The following is a 21,906-nucleotide window of genomic DNA, read 5'->3' as shown; positions in this document are numbered from 1 at the left end:
GGGTGTGTTGCTGGATGGGGGTGGGGCACGAAGTCCAGCTCGGATTTGAGTAGCAAGTTAACCAGGGGCAGATCCAGAGGGAGGCGCACCCCGACCCAGGCACCGGGGTGGGTGGGGAGAGCTCTGCAGGGGCTCCTCGGGTCAGCCTCGCTGATTCTGTGGCTCCTCAGGAGTTAATCTGCTGCTCTGGAGGTTTTGTCAGGCTCTCTCCAGCTCCTCCTCCACCTGCCTGGCCGGCCCGAGGAGTCTGGCCAGGCTCCCGGGAGCTCGTGGCTCGCTTCTCCTCCTTGCAGCCCGAGCAGCCGGCCTCGCCGGGGTCTGGCACGCCTTCAGTGGGCTCCAAGGGGCCGGGCTGGGGCCAGCTCTGGACTAGGGCTCCCCGACTTTGCAGACACTGCAAATCCATCTTCTTAGTGCAGCTCGTGGGATTGGGGCCACTTTGGCAGCTCCAGGAAAAGGGACCAAGACCTCCTCCAGGAACACAGGTAAGTGAGAGGGTCTGTGAGCTCTGGGGCCTCACTAGGGGAATCGAGTGGCTCTGACATATCTGAGGTGTGTGACCTGCACTGGTCTTCTTATCCTAGACCCACAGGAGGGCTTGTAGCTGCTGTCTGGGGGTGAGAGTGGGGGATATTTCACAGACATGCTTCTGGTTAACTTCTACTTGATCTTCAGAGCTCAACACAGACGTCACGTTTCTCTGTGTCCTCAAAGCATCCCGCACTTCCTACATATAATATACTGTATTGTATGTACTACACACACCGCTTCCAGGGGTCCTCTTACCTCCATGTCAGTGACCTTATAGGTGTCTTGGGTGCCTGATGTTGACCTGAAGGAAGGCTAGTCCCTTCTCTCTGCCAGGCAAGTACCTGTTCATCCTTGTGCGCACGCGTGCGCGCACACACACACACACACACACACGACCTAAAGGAAAGTCTAATCTGTTCTCCAATACAGGTCTCTGTGATAGAACCTAAACTACACAGAACCGGGGTGGACATGGGCCGAGGGGTGGACATGGTGGCCTTAAAGTGAAAAGCTCCAACCCCCACATCATAACAAGCATGAGTCTCCCTGCCTGGACCTGTAGGTGGAGGTCCTCTTGGTTGACCTGGGCCTGTTTCTCATCCTCATTCCTCTCTGCTTTTGCTTTCCTCCTTCCCTGGGTGGGGGCTGTTCCCTGGGCTGGGGATGTCCCAGCTCCTTGTCAGTTATTAGAGTCCCATTCATTTTATTTGCTGCTCAGAGCGAGGTGGAAACTTGGAGCCTGGAAGTCAGACAAGGGAAGGGAGAGGACCCTGCCCTCTGGGTGGAGGCTTGCTTTTTCTTTCTGTTCCTGTATGATCACTCCAAACTATTTTAAACAACAAATCACTTATACTGTAGGTGTGACTCTCTTGCCCACAGACTTCAGTGATCTACATACAAGATTCATGTCTTCCTGCTAGCATAATTTTTGGACTTTATTATGCTGGGAGAGTGTCTGTCTCTTTCCCAACCTTGTCTGTGACATTACAAAACCCTCTCCTATTGGTTTGGCCTTGGAGAACTCTGTTTTCAATTCCTGTTTCTTATTTCCCCTGGCTGCAGCAATTAGGCATGAGGGGTGGGTGGGAAGCTGTTAATCTCAGTGCAAATAGACACAGACCAGGTCTTAAAACTCAAGTTCGGGGTTGGGAGCAGCCAGGCCGCTGGCAGACACACGGGATCGCTGCTGCAGCCTCCCATCGAGGTGAGTAAGACACAGCCCCTAGGCGCAAACTCCCGTGTGTGTTTGGAAGCAGACAGGCCATTGGGCATTTAAAATGTGGTGTCGGAAGTCTGAAAGGGAAGTGCATGATGCTTTGAGAGCACAGAGAACGGGAGCCTAACCTTGTACATGAAGGAAAACTTCCTGGATGCGGTGATGTCTGAGTTAAGCCATGAAGAGCAAATCAAAGTTATCCAGGAATGTATCCATCTGTGCCCTGATCCCCAAACTCCCTCCCTCTTTCACCTTGTGGAGACACCAGAGAGGCATCTGAGGTGCCTGCCTGTGCTTTGTGCGGGGTAGTTTGGTTTGATAGCCTTCTGAAGCGTTAGCTGGACCGAGGTACCAGTGGTTATTCCTTTTGGACCCTAGGTAGATGTGGAGACCTCAAGAGGGATTGGAGGTTCTTGGAAAGCCTTGGGGTTGCCATATGTGGTACCACTCCTGACTTCTGTCCAGGAGGTTCTCAGATACGGGATGAGTCCCAGTTTGGGATGAAGGATGTTGGTGGTTCCCATCCGCAGCACCTTTGCTATGTGATGACATCCATCCCGCGGACTAGACCTTAGGAATCCAAGCGGGAGCCGTAAGCCATCCTAGCAGTGACTGTGCCTCCTGTGGCTGAGGAAGGGAGCTGGGGATGCCGCTCAAACTCTACTTGAGTGATATACTTCCCAGTGCTGGAGTCAGCCGTGCCGGCTGCGTTATTACCTGGGGCGGCTGCAGTTGGAGAGTCTAGAGTGGGCTTTGCTCTGCCAAGTTCAATGAACACTCAGACGGGCTTAGGAGCGCCAAGAAAGATTTAGCCTCAGGCCTTGGTGGGCCTTGGCCACATGAAACAGAGGACAAGATGGAAAAGCCGGGAATATGTGGGATTAGCGTGGAGGGAGGGGCTGGCAGTGGGATGCCCTTGGGGTGGATGTGTCCAGTACTGCTATTTGGACGCTATTATAATATGAATTTGAGGGACGGGCTCTTTATTCTTCTTATTACTGTTGAGGGGCTTGTGGTCTAGGTGGGCTGGGGGATGATAACATACAAAACAGGGATGGTGGGTTTGTTTTTTTTTTTTTAATTTATTTTGCAAAGTAGTATTATTCCAGCTCTGCCCTGGCTTTTAGCTGTGTCCCCGAGTCCCGTCGTGTGCAGCACCCAATAAAGACATACCTAGCTCTTCCTGGCTACACAGAGACGCGACAGAACCTGACGTGACCAGTTTTCTGTCCTTTGAGTCAAATCACGTTTCCAGTGTTCCACGGCCTCTCTCTCAAAGTCGAAGCAGGACCCCAGGAGCATTCGCCCCTTCGACAGCCACCCCGGGGAGTGGGGAGTGGGGGCAGACTGCTGTGACCAACAGTGAGGTGGGGACTCAGCAAGAGATCAGATTTGTCCCCTTCCCGACCAGCTTGCACTCAGCAGCCTCAGGCCTTACGCGTTTTCCCCTTTAACTTGTGCTGACCCTCCTCTCTGATCCTCCAGTGAGCATCCTCGGCTTCTTGGAGTCCTCTGAGTTTCTGGAAGAAATGGCTCCAAGGCAGTCTTTTACCTCCTGAAAATGTGCTAGTTCTTAAACCTGAGAAGGCAAATGAGGGGGGTCCAGTCTCGGCCTCCAAGGACAGCCTGCCCAAGCAGACGCTGAGCCCTGTGGCCCAGCCTCTGCTCCCGGCTGGCTCGGCAGGTGGGGCATAGCGGGCTGGGTCCTCCAGGAGAGGCTCAGAGCCTGGTCGCCTTAGGGCCGGGTCATGGTTTATAAAGAAGTGGGCAGTGGGGAAGGAAGCTTTTTGCCAGGCTCTCACTGGCCGTAAATGGAAATAAATTTTCATGGAGGTGACCCTTGGATGGTGGCATCTGAGAAGACCCCCTCCCTGGGCTTTCTAACTTTCAGTGAAGAGCATGCATTAGTTGTGTAGAAGTTGCCTGGAACTTAACAAGGACTCTGGCCAGGGAAACCTCAAAGAGGACTATGACGAGTGGCTGGGCTGGAGTGAGCCACATGGGGGCGTCTTTGGGTTCAGGGAGGGGAGTGGGTGCTTTGGGCATCGGGGCGGCCCCCAGCCCATCCCTGCTCGAGGTTCCTTGCATGGCTCCCATCTCTTGGCCGGAAAATATCCCGGTGGCAGGGCTGGCTGGCGCCCAGCATCTCAGGGCTTGACTGCAGCCCTCTCTCCGCAGTGGGTTTTCTGTGTGTGGAGCCAGGATCCTGAGATGGTGGCTGTCACTCTGCTTTACTTCATCTGGCCCCAGCTTGTGGCTGTAAACATGGGCTTGTCTGACTGGTTTGTTTTCTTAGAAGCCAGTGGTCTTACCGTGGAGTTTGGCATCTCGTTCGGCTATGAGATAAGGAGAGGAAGTTGGGTCTTTGAGCGTCAGTAGATGGCCTTGCCAAGTGACAGCAGTGTGATTTAGGGAAATGACACTGCCACTCACATCTGCTGATGCCCCAGGTCAGGTGGACGGAGCAGACTGTCCATCCAGCTGCGAGCCACTTGTCATCTGCAGGAAATCTGCCCGGGAACCCAGTGTCTGCCCCGGCTGCGCCTCTGTGTCTGGACTTAGACGGGCCCCTGAGGCCCAAAGCCCACATGCTCAGGGGACACACTTCACTAACGACTTCTCGTGTGCCCAGTTCATGCTTGGATCTGTCGTGCCCTCTCTAAGGTGCAGTGTGGCACAGGTGTGCCGCCCCCTCAGCCCAGGGAGTGGGATAGACAGAGGGGAGGAGGAGGAGGAGGGCGCGGAGAGGGAGGAATCAGGGTGGTTGGAGGGAACAACAGGGCGTGGCTTCTGCTGTTTGCAAACCCCCTGAGCCCTTGAACTTGGGCTCATGGAAGACAAGGCTCTGTGCCCTGCTGTGGGGGCTGCAGGCGGCAGAGCAACACCTGCACCAAGTCCACAGCCATCAGGTCAGTGTGGCCACGGAGGCTGCCGTGGTCTGTCAGAGAACAGGGTGGAAGAGCTGATCACGAAGTTAGATCTGGGGCTCAAGGCGCAACTTTAACCAGGACCTTACGTTTATTCAGTTCATCCTGTGGGGTCGCAAAACTCTCGTGGGGCAGTGAGCGTGGGGATTTTTATCTCCAACTTTAACCTTTTTACCTTCGTGGGAGAAGGCTGTACGTTAGTGCTTGGACTCTGGCGCTTTCGTGAGCTGGTGGCTCTGAATCTTGCCTGCCCCCATGCCGTGCACAGGAAGCCGTGCCGTGTTGGAACGCTTTTCCTTTAAGTTGGGACCCTGTACATTTCCCTTGATTTAGCAACTCACAGGGAAGCCAAGAGGAGCAGTTGCCTCCAGGATGCCTCTCGTCCTTGAGTTGGGTGGGTCGAGCCTACTTCTGCGGGCAGGGACACAGTGGAACAACTTGAGAAAATTTGACTAATGTGCGAAATACGAGAAAATTACTAAATCATTACTTGTGGTTTATTCTAACAAATACAAACTATTTACTTATTGAGCAGACCGTTCCTTGATTGTAGGCCATTAGTGGCTCCCAGATTGTTGACATTTTATTCGAACTTCACAGGCGTGAGTTTTGCAAAGTGTGCATTTTACGCCGGGGAGCTAAGCTCATTTAGCTTGTTAATGTGGAACTCTATCTGGTCCATCTTAACCACGATTTGTTGGGGGACCACCCTGTACCAGGCACTAAGAACAGGAGGGGGACGGACATCTGTTGCTGCCCTTATGGAGTGGGAGACCGTCACGTGGGAGGGAAAATCGCTGTAGTGTGGTGATTGCTACTGGGGAGGTAGGTACCCCTGGCTGCCGGCAGTGGGAGGAAAGGTGGCCCTTGGTGGAAGGTTTCCCGGAGAAGGTGACCTCAGAGTAGGGCCTTGATGGATAAGTAGGAGTTCACCAGGGCAGCAAGGAAGGACATTCCAGGCTGGGGGAACAGCAGTGCTACAGCCCAGAGATGTGCGCGGCTGGCCTCTTCTGGAGTCGCAAGTGGTTTCATGAGGCCAGAGCTGACTGACGTGCATTAGGAGGGGATCTGGGAGGCGATGAGAGGGGATGAAAGTGCCCGCAGCTTACAAAGAGCCTTTTGGGTGGATTCAGGAGTTTGATTTTACCCTGAACACCACGGGTAGCCGATGTTTTGTATTTCAGAAGCATCGCTCCCGTTGTGCTCCAGTTGCTGCAAACCCTTGTTCACGTTCCCTGCAGTGCTTACTTGGGTTGTACCACACATTCCTTAGATATTTCATATTGATAGAGGATCGTTTACAAAGGTGCATCTCACCACGTCCCGATCCAGTTTAGCCCCGTAGTAGCAGCTTCCTCTATCCCGTATCCTGAAGCCTCAGGTCTCACGGGTGCCCCCTGCTTACCTCTCCTTCTGACCACGAACCAGTCTCTCCGCTTGGTCAGTGCTGGCGTCAGCCGTGCCTGGTGCTTGGTGCCTTAGAGCCTGTCCTGTCTGTCAGTGACTCCCCCATCCCATCAAGACCTGCTTGTCTGCCGGGTCCCACCTCAGGAGCCTTCCCCAGGTCCCACTGAGGAAGTCAGCCCTCGCGAGGAGAGCTGGCAGTCACCCTGTGCTTTTCTTGTTCTTTGCCCACATTCCCCTTTGCAGTTGCTTGATGTTTATCTTTCTCGAGCTCCTGAACTCCCCAAAGGCTGGGCTTCATCTCCCGTGTCTGCTACCATATTTCCCGTGCCTGGCAGGACCCCGGGCACTATTTGTGAATGGACGGAAGCAGGGAGAGTCATTTAGAAATTTCTTGTAGGAGACCAGCTGAGAGAGAAGGGGGCTTGAGCGAAGCCAGCAGCAGTGGGAATGGAGGAGGGGATGGCGTGGGACTATACCTCTAGGGTAGCACACGTTGACCAGACTGGACGTGGCATCCTGAGAGTGGGCAGAGGTCAAGGTGATGTCACAGACCACAGAAACATATTACCCCCTCTCCCCGCATTCTTACCCCTGCCCGTAGAAGAGGAACAATTTTATCTTGCTCTCTGTTCTCAGATCAGACCTCCAGGGGGATGAAATAAGAGATGAATTAAGACTCTCCAATTCCTTGATAGTCAGCACGGTCCAGGTTCCAAAATATTGGTGAAATATACAAAGATTTACCTAAAGCACCTAACATAGCTGAGCAGTAAGCGGAACGATCATGTGTAAGTTACCCCAAGTCCTTCCCTGCGGGGCTGGCGTTCTGTTCAGTTCTCCTGAGGTTGACTTCCTAAGCTGCACCTTAAGAATCTTTTGGTTTGAATCCAGTAGATTTAAAATTAGACCGGAAGTGTAGTTTTTCTCTTTTTGCTCTCTGCAAACTTGGTGTAATAAATGACAAAATATGTAACATACGGATGTGCCCATGGGCTCCAACATGAGGAATGATCTTAAAACTTGACTCTCTCCCTTGTAATTTCTTTTAACCTGCAAATGTTAACATTTATTTCCCAAACATGTGGTATGTGCCAGAATGTTCAGATTCTGACTTGATCATGACTATCAGAACACTCCAAGTTGGGATCTCCAAGGAAAATTCTCGTCCAGTCAGGGAAACAAAACCACAGTAGATATTTCAAACAGATGGTATTTAACACAGAGGATTAGTTACACAGGAACTAGGAAGCTGAAACAGTCCAAGAATTAATCATTGCAAGAACAGCTACCATCTCTAGGGTTGCGGAAAGAGAGAGAAGTGTGTCTTATCTGGCTTAAGAGGGGCCGTACTGGGCAGGGACTCAGACGCCTGAGGGAGGCATCAATCCAGCAGGACTATCATGGCTGAGGCGACGCAGGGGTAGGGGATGAAGTGTCGACGGCTGGTGCTCTGACCCCCTGGGAACATGGCCCAGCTTGTGCTGGCACCTCTGTGAGGCGGGCAGAGCCGGTGCTGGACCTCAGAAGGGGTGCAGTGAGGCTGGTCTCAACAGTAGCAAAGGAAGCTGGGGGCAGGAGCCACCCCCCTGCGCTTTCTCCCTCCCGGCCTTCCCATCCCCCTCGAGTCCTCCTTTGACTGAACCTACCGGGAGCCAGCGGGCAGGGGTCCCTGGGAAGAGTGGCCTGAGAGCCGAGGCCCAGCAGGGCAGCGTGTCTGCAGTTGGCCTCTGCTGAGGTGCCAGGGTGAATAACCAGATTCACAGAAGCAGATCTGGGGACAGGCCAATTCCGGGGTGCCACAAAGTCCCGCTCCTTGCAGAGTGAGGCTCCTGGGGTTGTGTTCTGATAAGCTCATCTTGCAGAAGTCAGATCACGTTAAGCTCCTGCAGACAGGAGTGAGGAGGGAGGATATCCCCGTTTGTCAGTTACTGGAGAAGAGGCGGGTCATCATTTGTGCGAAAGGGGTACCAACGGTGGACCTCCTCTCTCAGGCCATGGTCCCTTCGGTTTGGATTTGAGAGGCCAGGATCATCACGAGGGCACTTCCTGGTGGTGGCTGCCTGGGATGACCTTCCCTCCCGAGGGCCCACGGGGGCAGAGCTGAGTCAGCCCCCGTCCTTGCCCCGGGGCCTCGCTTCCTATCACTCTCTGGGCCCATAGACCTTTGTTCTGAGGAACTGTGGAGACAGCTGAGGAAAGACCTGACCTGTGGCGTTAGGGGGCTCTGGGGCCCACGAGGCCACCGCGGTGGTAGCCCTGGTCCCATGGGGAGGGTGCTCTGGGGTCCCCGAGCAAAGGGTGTCACGGCCACCGTTCCTCCCACGGGAGCGGTCTCTTGTTGCCAGTCTCAAAAATGTGAGGCTTGATTTTATCAATGAAAACTGGGAAAGGGATCCCAAGGATTTGGTAGTAGAAGTGGGACTTGGAATCCCATTCCCCCCAGACACTTGTCGTGTGGTTTTCCTCGGGTGCATCTCTGCTGCGTTAGCCCTCTCGACCCCAGAGCCCACCTTCCTGGGAGACGCCCCGAGGTGCCAGAGGGCTCGGGGCTGAGTCTGTGTGGACACTCTTCATGCCAGGAACACATCTCCCACATCACCTCCTGCCCCCATCTCCCTGATTCCCTCACTCCCTCTATTTCAAGGCAAGAGAAGATGCCATATGCAGGTCTCCCTGGAAGATGGAGACAGGAAATCACACGGAGCTGACATCTAAGTGGATGATAGCAGATTCTTCACCAGGAAGGTTTCTATGGCCCGTGGGCTGGAGGGCGCTGGCATCTGAGGGGGAGAGGACAGTGCTGAGTCGGGGTGAAGTGGGCGTAGAGAGAGATTTGCAGGAAAGGTGGGGAGAGACTGTAACTGTCAGTGAGTTTGCCTGAGGCTTCGCTGGAACTGGAAGTGCTCTCCTGACCTTTGCCCCCCTGAGCTGGCTGTGTGTAGGATCTGCAGCTCAGAGGAGAGGTGGCAGTCAGGGAGGGCATGTCCCCCCACCTCCATCCCTCATTGCCTCCGTGGCCCTTGGAGATTATCCTGCATAGTGTTTCTCTAGGTTTTTTTTTTTTTTTTTTTTTTTTTTTTTTCAGTAGTTGCCCTCTGCAGTGGGCTGACCCTGTCGGCCGAGAAGATTTGGTCTGGCTTGGTGTTCGAACAATGAAACACACTTTCTAAAAGACCACGTGTCTCCCTCTTTGCTTCCTCTCTGAAGAGCACCGCTGGCTCAGTTCAACACTGCCATTTCGCGAAGGAGAAAATCCAGGCTCAGGATGGGAGAGGGTCGCCGCTGTGCTGGTTAGCAGAGCTGGGCAGGATCTGGAGTTCACCCCCCATCCCACAGCTCAGCTCCCCCCACCCCGGGCGCCCCTCGGCACTCACTCCAAGGCTAGGCTCTGAGTCTGCTGAGCCCCAGTTGGCCAGATTTCTTTTGAGCGCTTGCTAGGGGAAATGGTATTAAAAATATCGCAGAAGGCGCTGCTGTATTGGCTGAAGAAGTATCACAGAAGAAAAATCAACTCTGTTGTAAGGATGCCAAGCCCGGGACAGGCTAGCATGAGAGTGAGGCAGTGAGGTCTTGCCCAAGATGGGGCTTCACAGATAGGCAGCAGGAGCAGGTGGGAAGAGGGTGCGTGGCCAGGGGTCTGTGGGGGTCACGATCTGGAATTGAAAGTATCCCTGACACACAGCCCTGCTCCCGGGAAGGCAGCCAGAGAGGCGGGGGCTCCTCCCTTGTACCTCATCACCTTACCTGGCTCCCTTCTAGCTACACTCTGTGTCACAACTATTTCCCTTATCGATCTACCTGTAAAATACAGGTGTATGGACTGGGCGTCTGGCTGCAGGTCATGTGTCTTTGTATTTGGGATTGTCTGGATGATAGGCATGTGTGTGTACCTGGGCAGGTGTGTGTGTGTGTGTGTGTGTGTGTGTGTGTATACATGGGCATGCATGTATGTGTCCATGGACAGATATGTGTGGACTTGGGCAGGTGTGTGTGTGTGTGTGTGTGTGTGTGTGTGTGTGTATGTGTGTGTACAGGGGCAGAGGCAGATGTGTGTGCATGCGTGCAGCCATCACTCAGCAGTACTCTCAAGACAGGAGCACACAGCAGAGACCACGCCGCCCACCTGGCCAGGGTACTGTCCTTCCAGCCCCACGTCTGGAGAGGGTGTTCCTGAGGTCACCTGCACGCAAGGAGCCCAGCCCTTCTCCCCGGCCTCGGAGCCAATGTGCAGGACGTTGCACTCCCTTGGCTGGGCAGCGCCTAGGTCCACAGCCCTGTGGTTCTGATTCAAACCATGTAGCCCAAGACCCCCCTGGGGTTACCGGCTGCCCTTTTCCACCTTCATGGCTCCATCTCCTTGCTGAAGAGAGAGGTCTGCAGGAAGCTGCTCCAGCAGCCGGGAGCAGCGGCCGGAGCAGCAGCAAAGGCAGCAGCAGGAACAACACCGGCACCCTCCGAATTGGGACTCTAGCCCTTTAAATCTGCTCAGTTACCAAAAAAGAAGAGGCATCAGACCCTGTTAATTAAAGCTCGCCCTGGTCCATCATTCTGAGGAGCTGCAGTGCTCCGCTCCTTCCTGATGGCTTAGAGATTCTCCTTAACTCCCAGCCATGGATCTTGGAGAATTTCCCCCGAGATCAGCAGGAGGTATGATCCTTGTCGATGGCACTCTGGGGCTTGTGTGGCTCTAAATCAATAACACAACTGACTGCATGGACGCTGCCTGGCCCCTCTTTCCTTCCTGCTTCCCCCCTGCCTCCTCTCCAATTTCCCAGCTTGTGTTTAGTTGAGACAAATCAAGTTTTCATGGGTTTCGGAGGAAGGGGAGGGGTCGGGGGTCTGGAGGGAGCTCCTGATGTATTTGTTTTGGCCCTGGCTTCACCTAGCTGCCAAAGTGGCTTGGAGGGGCCGGGGAAACGTGTTTCTTCAAGCTCGGGCTCCTGCGAGACCATTTCCTCCCAGCTGGGTCCCCTCCCTCAGGTTAGCATTGAAAGGGCAGAACCCTGACTTGACTTGCTTCTTAAATCAGTGACCTACCTCTCGGTCAGTCTGGAGATGGCCATGCGGCTGTTCTCCTGTGTCATTGGAAAACTCATTTCATACAACTTTCTCTGTGTAAATTGTCCCGGCAGGAACACCGGTGCGGCGCCGCCTGACTCCCCCACCCTTTACTTTGAATGCTGCTAGATTCAGACGCCTGCTGTAGGATTTCAGGAATTCATAACCCTTTCCTTGTGCCTTTTGAGGAAACTCACTCCTAGCTGAGTCGAAGGTTCTGTGGCAAAGAGTTGTTTTTCTTCAGGAATCGGCTCTAGCCTGGCAGAGAGAGGGAGGAGATTGATCTTCTTGTTCATTGCATTTTGTAAATTGTACTCGGGCCCAGAGAACATCTATCTGCAAATCCTTCGTTGATTTGTTTTCGCCCCCACAGCATCCTTCTGGGTGAAATGCGCTTCTCGAGTCCTACCCGAAGGAAAGGTTTCCTCTTAATCAGCTTGACACAACTTCGCAGATGTCCCTGAAAGCCAGGCCCTGGCAGAGGGAGCCATTTTCATCATCCTGAGGAACAGTCCCCAGGAGACCAAAACACTGGTCCGTGGGCTTTGAGAGGTTTCCCAGGGCTTGCAACCCCCCAGCCCTGGGAAGGTACTAAGGAGGCAAGGCACTTTTACTGATGTTTCCAGGGGCTTTGAAACACTGTGGATGATTTCACATTGCTTCTCTAGTCTGGAGAGGGATCTGAGCCAAAACCTAGCTCACGGGCATGGGGATTTCCCCCCAAAGTTGTTGCCTGCGGAGTCCTGAGCTGTTTACATGAGCCTTAGTTATAATGCGTGCAGCTAAATCCTTTCCAGTCCCCCCGCAAAGGAGGTGGGGACTTTCTCTGGGAGAGTGTTGAGGAAGTCAGCATCTCTGCCTCTCAGAAACCAGGGGTGCACCGTGATTCGTCTTCTCGGGGTAATAAAACTCTCAGCCATGGCAGAAACACTCTGGTGAGGAGAGACTGTTCACAGCCTACAAATGAAGTGCTTGGTGGAATTCCTAATCACTGTGCCCATCAGTGGATTCGGGTCATAATTTGGAGATTCTGAGGGAGGCACCCGGGGAGAGATGTTCCCCGCAAACTGAGAGGCTCGTGGAAGCAGGAAGAGGGCAGTGCCCCACAGGATGCTGGGGGAGGCCCATGGGAGGGGCTCTGTGGGTTTGGTACCCTCCCCGGCTTTGCTTGCAGCTGGTCCATGAGTGGCGTCCTCGAGGGTCAGGCTCTCTCCTGGAGTTCCGAGCAGGTGGGACTGTGGCCCAGGCAAGCTGGGTGACTTCCCTGAGCTCACAGACAGAGTCCACCCTGGGCGCTTCTCACACAGCGAGGGGCCCCTCCTCCTCCCCTCTCCCTCCACCCCCTCAGGGCCTCATGGTCACAGGCCTTCTGCTTCTCCAGACCCTGTTGCCCAAGAGTCAACACCCTTCTTCCTCCACTTGCTAGAGGCAGCCAGGAGAACCTGGGCTTCACAGAACCCCTCCCCAGGCAGGGAGAGGCCTGGGTTGGGTGTCTCTGTGTCCTCAGACTGGCGGGGCCCGTTCACAGTAAGTAAATAAGTAGATTGTTCCTTGGTGTCAATTTTCCTTTTCAACTTAATGGTATGTGTGTGTGTGTGTTACATTGATTGGATGGGCTTTCAAGGAGCTATAAACAGATGCCAATGGACTCTGTTTAGACCTGGCAACTCTGTACAGCTCTGTGGTCCACGGGCGCTCCCTGAATGGCCTTGGCGGGCCCTCACTCCCCCAGGGTGGTGGAGAGGAAAGGACGGGGCCTTCGGGGAGTGACAGAGCTTTGTGGGGGTCTCAGCTCCACCACTCACTACCGTGTGGCCGGGGCTAGTTACCTAATGTCACTGAGCCTCAGCTTCTGCATCTGTGACACGTCAAGCCGTCAGGGTGAAAGGGAGTCATTTTGCTCCAGTCTGGGAACACAGCAGGTACGAGAGACACCGTCCTCCCCTTCCGGTGAAGGCAGCCGCCCTCAGTGAGGCAAACCAGCCATAACACGAAGGGTGGAAGTATTTAAATAGCTCCAGTGGCTCCTTCACTGACCACTGGCCCGCGCCGTGTCTGCGGGCAGGGATGACCTCTTCCCGGTCATTACCGCACTCCCGGTGGCTCGCACGGGGCCTGGCAGGGCGGTGAAGCTACATGAAAGTTTATTGAATGAATACATGATGGTCTGTGGCCATGTCACCTTCAACATAGGTGACATTTAATGGCTAAGTGAAACCACTGCCCACTCAGTTTACTTCAGAGATGCAGCTGAGCCAGGCACATCAAAGAGCCCCAGGACTGTAATAAATTGGGACGGAAATGTGTCCTCTTGTGGGGAAATCTGAGCCGTATTTTAAGGCACCTCCTGCACCGGGCCCTGCAGCGGGAGCCCGGGGACTCCAGGCGTGTTCTGGGAGCCACTCTGCGTGCCGAGTGTCACGATGGCCTCCGCCTCCCCTCACTGTGGGCTGCTCCCACGCTGCCGCTCTTTGACAAAGAGGCTGTGTCACTCTGGGGTGTAGGACAGGTCAATCAAAAGATCAGTCAGTTAATCAGCAAGTTGATCCAGGGGTAGACAGTGCCTGTTGGGGGAGAGTCATGGATTTAATGCATATTTATCACAGATAATAGAAATAGCAATAGTAGTAATAATCGTCAGAACTAACACCGCCACCACCCGCATTCACTGCGGGCGTCAGCCCCAGAGTCACAGCACCTCTGCTCGCCAGGTGGGGGGCAGACAGGTGAACAGAGGGTGTCCGTGCGGACGGTACAGGCTGGGAGAGGCGGGAGTCCGGCGGACCGTGGAGCACAGCGGTGGGACCTGCCCTAACCTGGGCTCGGGTCACTTATTTGGTTGACCTCCAAAATGAGTCCCCAGAGACGTGGCTTTGGAAGAGCATTCTGGGCAGAGGGGATGAGCCACTTGAGGGGGTGGCAGGGAATTCCATCCGGCTGTGTTCCGGAGGGCAATGTGGTGGGAGAGGAGGCCGGAGAGGTGGGCACGGGCTGGAGCCCAAAGGGCCTGGGGGCCCGCAAAGGAGGGGACTTTATTCTAAGGGAGATGGAAAGAGAATCACTTGGGAAGATGGGAATTCCACAAGTATGTACTGAGCACGAAGCGTAGACACCAAGCTGCGTGCTGGACGCTGAGGATACAGCAGTGAACAAGCCGGGCAGAAACTCCTGCTCTTGTGAAGCTTTCATCCAGCACGGTAGACAAAAAATAAGCCACAGAAAGGTAAATTGTAAATTGTATGGAACACGTTGTGGAGAGAAATAGAGCAGAGAAGGAGGCTGGGGGGCCAGGACAGTGACAGGCCTGGGTGTGCACAATCCCGAACGGGATGGGGACAGGAGGTTGGCTGGAATGATGCTCGTGGAGGCGTCTTAAGAGGTTTGGCTTGTACTTTGAGTGAGATGGAAGTTTGCGCTGGTTTCTGAGCAGAGGAGAGACATTTAAAAATGATTCTTCTAACTACTGTGTTGGGGAACGATTGTAGGTGATGGGAGGTGATTAGGGAATCCCAGTGAGAGGGGACGGTGGCTGGACGAGGTTGTAGCAGTGGACGTGTGCAAAGTGCTGGGATTCTGGTTTTGTTTTGTTTTTTTTTTTAAGGATGGAGGCAGTGAGATTTGCTGATGACTTAGGTAGTTGTGTGAGATAGAGATGAGTCAAGGATGACTCAAGCTTCTTTGGCCTCCAGTGGGGACAACTGTGGGTGGAACAGGTTTGGGAGAAGATCAGGAGTTGATATTTCTTACGCTAACTTTGAGACGTCTGTTGAGTATCCGGGCAGAGATGCTGAGTGGGCAGTCCTGAGACTGCCCAGGAGAGATCTGGGCTGGATGCAGCCTTGGGAGCCATGCGTACAGATGGTATTTAAAGCTGTGTCAGGTGAGATCATCAGGAGATGGATGATGGGTAGAGAGGACTAAGCACTGAAGGCTGAGGCATTACAACCATTTACAGGTTAAAGAGAGGAGGTGAAACCAGTCAAGGAGACTGAAGAAGAGATGTCTCTCCTGTTTAAGACACTTTCTCCCCTTCGTGTCTTCCGTCTCTTCTCCTGTCCTGGGAGCAAGGCTCAGAGATCACCCTCCCCATCTGCAATTTGTCCTTTTCTCTTGGCTTCTTCCCAACATCCTCAGAGACCCACTCAGGTTTCCTTCATCTTAAAAAGAACCCTTTCTTGACTTCTAAGGTCTCCATTTCCTTTTGGCCTCTTTTTCTCTTTTCCTTTACAGATAGACTTTTCTTTTTTTCAGTGTTACTTGAACAGCTATTATGTGCCAGGCATGAAGGATGCAGAGGAAAAAAAAATAGGCTTTATCCACTTTAAAGAGTATCTATTTACCTCTACGTTGTCTACTTCCATAAAGCATTTTGGATAGCATTTTGGTTGTGTATATATATTGAAATGTAAAATATATAATTATAAACTAAGGAGAAAAAATTTGTGCCAAGGAAAACGCAATTTACAATAGAAGAACAAGATCAGAAAAAAAATTATATGCACAAATAAAGGTCAAAGGGTTGTATAAGAATATAATGGAGACTCCAATCTGATCAGAACTTCTGGTCAGAAAAAGGAAAATGGGAATTCCTGAAAATATTTACTAAAGTACAATACACACCCTAGAAGTTCCCCTATCATTAATTATATGGCTCCATACAATTTTACTAACGGAACATACTATGTCACCAGTGCTCTGATCAAGATCCAGGACATGGGTCACACCCCAGAACCCCCCTCTCTCCCGAGGGACTGACATGATCAATTTGATGTTCCCAACTTTTTGGGAATTGCTTCTTGAGTTTCATTGTTCATGAGATGATGTGCTAGTTCCTTAAGGACGGTAACATTTTTCTGGCATTTAGTTCTAAAAGAATATTTTCTTCTGGAGTTTCATTTAAGGGACACTGAGAAAATCTGGTGGACTCTACCTTGTCTATTTCCATAACTTACTTTGGATAGTATGACATGTATGTGCGTCTGTAATGGAACATCAAATATAAAAATTTAAACTAAGGAGAAAAAAGGTCAAAGAGTGGCAGTTATTTAGCATCAGAAGGTAGACCCCGGAGAGGATGGGAAGTTAAATGCCAGAGAGAAAGATCAAGGTAGGGGCTGGGGAGTGACCCTCGGGTTTGGAGAGCAGGAGGCGCCCAGCACAGTCTCCTGGAGCGATGAGGCGGAAGCCAGATTGAGGGAGGCCGAGGAAGGAACTGGAGCTGGGAAGTGACGCATTTAAGTGGGGACCACTGTTTCAGGAAGGTCCCTTCTGATGGGAAAGAGAGAGAGGGTGGCAGGCAGAGGGAGTGGACAAACCTCAGGATGCGCTTTGTTTAGTTCTCTATAGAAGGGGAGAGACTTAATCATGTTCTTGGAGAAATTGATGGTCACGAGATAGAGGAAAGAGATAAAGGGGAGAGAAAAGAAAATTAAAGAAGCAAGGACCTGGATAAATTCTTGCGGTGTGCGCAGTTACATGAGCACACACGCACACACACACACACACACACACACACCCCCTCTCTCGGTGTAACTTGCTTTCTCCCTCTTTAACTTTCCTGGCCATGGACCCCTGTCCTCCACACTGTTCTCCTTTGTTTTGAAGCCAAGATGCCCTTGACCGCCACACACCCGTGCGGGGGCCTCTAGGATGTGCTCCACTCCGGCCCCTCCCTAACGAGAGGGGCCCTGCGTGACACCTGCTGGCTTCCCTGCAGCCATCTGCCCCAGAACGTCAGGGCTGTGGGAGGCCCTAGCGCGTGTCCAGCCTGTGTCCTAGTTTTCCAAGTGAGGAGACTGAGGCCTGGGTTTTCCTGGCCAGGCAAAGAGAGCAGCGGCAGAGCTCACCCGCAGACCTCAGGGCTGCTTGATCAGAGGGTCAGTGGGCGTTTCCAGAACTCCCCCTCTTGAGCTCTCAAACTTGACTGTTTCTCCAGTTCCAGCATGCTTGAAAATCCCCTGGAGGGTTTGTTAAGACGCCGACTTCTGGGCCCCACCCCTGGAATGGCAGGTTCAGTACGACTGCGGTGGGGTTGAGAATTTGCCTGTCTAACAGCTTCCCAGGTGATGCAGAGGCCGGTGGTCTGGGGCCACACTTTGAGAACACTGCTGGGGGTGGGGTGGGGCCGGATCTGGCTCCCAGGAGGTTTTCCTTTGGGCTGGTCTCCTTTCCCTCAGTCAGGCCTGAATGAAGTGCGGCTGGCCAGCTGCCAGCCCCAAGAAGATGAGCCATTCCACCTTCTCACCAAAAGATCCCAGGAATGCAGTGGGGCAGGCTGTGCTCCGAGACTAATCCCAAAAGAGTCAGGCTGTCCTTAAGCCCAGCGCATCCCTCCACACGTCCTTCTACAGGGGACAGAACCACAGGGAAGCCCGCTGCTGGGACCCGGGTGGGGACTCAGATCACACTCCCCTTCCAGCAACGCTGAGAGCTGCTTCCCCTCCCCGATTCCCAGGGGAAGGAGGAACGCATCGCTGGGTGTGACCCAAGGTTTTTCCTCAGCGTATTCCATTATCTTGGCTCTCAGAGCATATGTCAAGTGAATTCTGTGTCTCTGGCAGGTTATTACGCACTGAATTAGTGTGGTGAAATAAAAACTATAATAAAGCTGTACCAGACTCTTAAATTGTTAAAATTTATTATAAAACGTGCATAGTTATTAACTGATTTTTGCCTGTGTGCATTTGCCGGCGCCCAGAGCCAAAGAAGATGAAAAGTGACTCTGTCAAAGGGAGGCCGAGACTTGGCTCCTGGAATTCTCCAGAGAGTCCTGCCGGGGCAGCAAATTCACAGGTCCGCGGAGAGCCCTGCTGGCTGCTGCCTCTCCTAGCCGCTGCCCGGGGCTCTCCGGGGCTGCAAGTCCCCATCCCATGGGAGAGCGGCCCGTCTGTCCCCTTCAGGGAGGTCCCAGGTCGGCCGAGGGGGGGGCCTCACGTCTCGCCAGCGTGCTTCCACTCAGGAGGCCTGGGTCCTCCCCTCTCTGATCCTGGGATCGAATGTCCGAGCTCGGAAGGCTGATGCCTGTGGTCTTTCACCATGTTTTCTTCTACCGTATCCGCAGGCCTGTCTCCCATTCTGCCTTTTGAGAACCAAACAAAGGTGCCAGATTTTCCCCTGCTCAGCTATGGATGTTTCCTGGTGGTTCCATCACCAGGGAGCTGGTCACTGGGCTGTCCAGGTCTCCCAAGCATCCTCCAAAGATGAGACTGGGGCATTTTCCCTGCTGCTCAGTTCTGTAGGAAGTGGGGGGATGATGCATCCTCTGTTGCAGAGAGAAATGCTCTCTCGAGACCTCAGGATGGAGGGGGGAGGGGAGGGGAGAGGCAGGGGGAGATCCATGACTTCCCATGTGCATTTTGAACCAAGTCCCAAGTTGTTGTCTCCAAACCCCAAAGAGGTGCTTTTGAGCCGATGGCAGCATCCTCATTGGGTTTTTAGTCCAGGGTTCTTATTGCCACCTTGAGACTAGTTAGATTGTAAACTCACCTGAACCGGGAGACACTTCCACCTGAAAAAAAGTAAGAAAGAAAAGCTCAGAATGTTCCCCAAATGCCAAGACTGAGAGTTTCCTTGTGTCTTTGCCACTGTGCCTTGGAGTTGCCCTCGGGGTCTCCTCAACCCACTGGTACCCTGTGGATTTCCACTCATAACATACCAGAAACCACAGGCACCATCATGGAGTCCTGGGGGAGCTGGGCCCTGAGCTCAGGGGGCTCCCAGCCTCTCCGTGATCTGTGTGGTCCATGGTGAGTTGAAAAGCCCAGGCCAGCAGGGGAGATCTTGGTTTCCCAGTCCCTGCGGGAGAGGTTTCCTCCAGCCTGCTTCTACTCTGTCCCTGTGTATGAGCATAGCTGATGCCTTAGCATCAGAGTTCACGTCGCACTAGGAGCTGGGGAGACCCGGTGACTAGTTCCTGCTTTCTTGTGGATGTGCTGCTCCTGTGGGGACCCTGGTTAGGCCGTTTTTCTGACCCTGGGTCACTAAGACCGCCACTTGTGTGGGAAGTTGTGGGGAGAATGACCAATGTTTTAGACTGTTGATGCAGATGGCTTTCTCCCTTCTCGTCACTGATTTGGAGGAAAATGAAATTATACCAGCAGAAATGTAAGGCACCTAACCTCCTGTGAGTGTCCAGCACTCCAGATCCTCCCTCCCCTTTCCTCTGCCCCATTGGAGCCTAAGGATAGTCCATGGGCCGTGTCGGGAAGGTAACAAATATTTTGATGCAGACAGAGCGATGGGTTTATTCCTTTCCCACCTCCTCTTGGCATGGTTGAGCCGTATACACAGACGATAACAAGATTACATGAATATGTAACAACGTGAAATCTAGTTAGTTCATCAGCATTGTCTCTTTGGCCAGGCAGAGTGATTTCCTGGTTTTAAAAGACAGTGAAATTGCTGATGTGAGAGCTGGTGCCTGCTGAAGTCGGTCATAAAGTGGCCAACTTAAAGAGAGCCAGAGCGCACTGCAGAAACCCCACGTTTAGGATCCATTTATATCTCCTCTACCTTGTTCCAGGAAGGATGAAGGCGGTTTGCAAAGATGCATATCCAACCGCAAGATGTAATTAAATGAAAAAAATAAGTGGACAAAGAAAACAAGACAAAGGGAAAACAAGACAGGAAAAGCAAGAGTGGAGCCAGAATGAGGTGAGGACCCAAAATTCATGACATCAGAGCCTGTGCATTGGGTAGAGGTGGAACTCTGGGGCAGCCCTGCGCTTCCTCTCAGCCAACACAGAGACGCAAGCAGTCCCTTATTAAAGACCCAGCGTCCGTGCAATAAAAGCTAACCAACTGCTCAAAAAAGGCACAGCGATTCCTGTTACCGGATACAGAGAGAAATTTTCCCTGTGGGTCCTTGGAAGGAGGACACAGTTATAATGCGACCATGCAGTGTCCCGAAAGGCCTTACTGCCATATGGCAAGGAGTTTAACAGGGCTGCCTCTTGGAACATTCCTCAAGATAGGGGGGATGGTTAGGGAGATAGAGCTGCCCCAAAACACTCTCTGAAGGTCTGACTCAGTCTTAATCAGAATTGAGATGATTTCAAATCGCCTTTCCTTCAAGCCTTTCTCCATGATGAGTGATTCCAAGACGTGGCATCAGAGACTCCTGCAGTGTTTAAGGAGTGTGTGTGTGTGTGTGTGTGTGTGTGTGTGTGTTGGGAGGAATGTAAAGGATGGGGGTGCACTGAGGGTTTATCCACCCCAAGCCCCTTAGCATTGTCCCTTGCATTTTTCATGTTGGGGTTCCTCATAACATCTACTTAAAGAAAGGGGTCCCCTCCCATTAGTAATAGCTTAAAATCATGGTTTAGAGAAACGATTCAACTTAATTTGATGGGCAGTTGTCCTCCCAACAGCGGGAGCACTGGGCAGTGAATTTTGAGGTAATCCTCCTTGACAAGTACCTCGGAGGGCAGCTGCCCCGGGCTGCTGGTTGCGTACAATCCCATATGCTTAAACAGTTGGTGGAGCTGGAGGTGGCCCTGAAATCCTGTTATAAAAACCGAGGAGGTGAGCAGGACACCTTACTGAATAGAACTGCTATTCAAAACGCATCCACGGCCAGACCAGCTCTTTAGAGCTGGCGTCGTCTCTTCTGACGGGTTGGTACTCAGTTAGCCTCTGTTGTGATTGGTCAGTGCCTGCACCCTATTGGTTGTTGTCCATTTTGAATATCACCCTGCCTGCGGAGAGCTGAGAAACTCCTCTGGGAGAATTTGGGGTCTCATGTAAAGTCTAGAACAAGGATCGAGCAACTCCCCCAAGTCTGACTGTGGCAGAAAAACTTTTAATCAGAAAAAAATGTCAACATCTACCTTGGCAATTAACCTTCCCATAAAAAAAAAAAAAAACTATTATCTTTACCTTTAGACATTATCATTTCCTCCAAAATGAACTGGCCACAAATTAAGCATATACGTCCTGGAACGAGCTAATTTTATATACATATGTTTGATTCCAAGGCAGTTAAATGATGAAGAATGTTTTCTGAAAAAATGATGACATTGGGTTTCAGAGTAACTAATCTACATGCCTTCTTTTTGGCAGTAATTAGAGATCAAAGCTACTTGTCTATAACAGCCACTAATTCACGACCATAAAACCATGCCCTCTGTTCTAAAGAGGATAATGATCATTCTGTTCTCTGCATGTTCAGTGACTCTAAGAGGGGCCTCAAACTAAGGACAGAAAATAAGGAGGGAAAAATACAGTCCTACTTAACATCGCAGTCATATCTTGGGGTACTTTCTATGACCATTTGTTATTCTGGGTGCTGGGTTAGAGCAAGGAACAGGACAGGTGAGAGTCCCACACGTACAGAGCTCACGTTCCAGGGGGGAAAGACAGACAGTACGAATTTAGCAAATATTTTCTTCTGTCTTTGAGCTATTCCAGTATCTGAATCAACCTGAGCTTGGTGTCCATCAGTTGCCTTTTCTCTTGAATAGAGGTCACTTTGCCTGTTTGTTTGTATGTCTAGTAATTTTGGGTTGAGTCCTGGACTTTGTGAGTGAAACGTGTCAAAGACGCTGGTTTTTGTTATATACATCTAAAGATTATTGACTTGTTTGTCAGTTTGTTTGTTTTGGCAGGAAGTTGACTTAGCTGGACAGCAGCTGAAACATCCCTTCAGTTCTTTGAGGCCTAGCCAGGCTGCCTGAGCCTGTCCTGGGAGTGTAGTCCTGGGGTCGACCAGAGGTTTGGCAGAGTTACTTACTATACCTGGGTCTCCCCTCTCTGACTCTCTCCCTTCTG

At 52.3% G+C, this 21,906-nt stretch overlaps 1 protein-coding gene across 1 annotated transcript in view; it reads left to right on the top strand.

Annotated features, from left to right (window-relative positions):
- The first annotated feature begins 379 nt into the window (after window positions 1-379).
- CALN1 (calneuron 1) overlaps window positions 380-21,906 on the top strand; it is a 367,399-nt gene continuing 345,872 nt past the window's right edge. Inside the window, exon 1 of the mRNA XM_032460335.1 lies at window positions 380-485. The gene's annotated coding sequence lies outside the window, so the exon portion shown is untranslated. The remainder of the gene's footprint in view (window positions 486-21,906) is intronic.

This window comes from Camelus ferus, chromosome 18, assembly GCF_009834535.1.
Source record: "Camelus ferus isolate YT-003-E chromosome 18, BCGSAC_Cfer_1.0, whole genome shotgun sequence".
Classification (NCBI taxonomy): Eukaryota; Metazoa; Chordata; class Mammalia; order Artiodactyla; family Camelidae; genus Camelus; species Camelus ferus.
The sequence above is the reverse complement of the archived record's forward strand: the minus strand, read 5'-3'. Positions and strand labels throughout refer to the sequence as shown.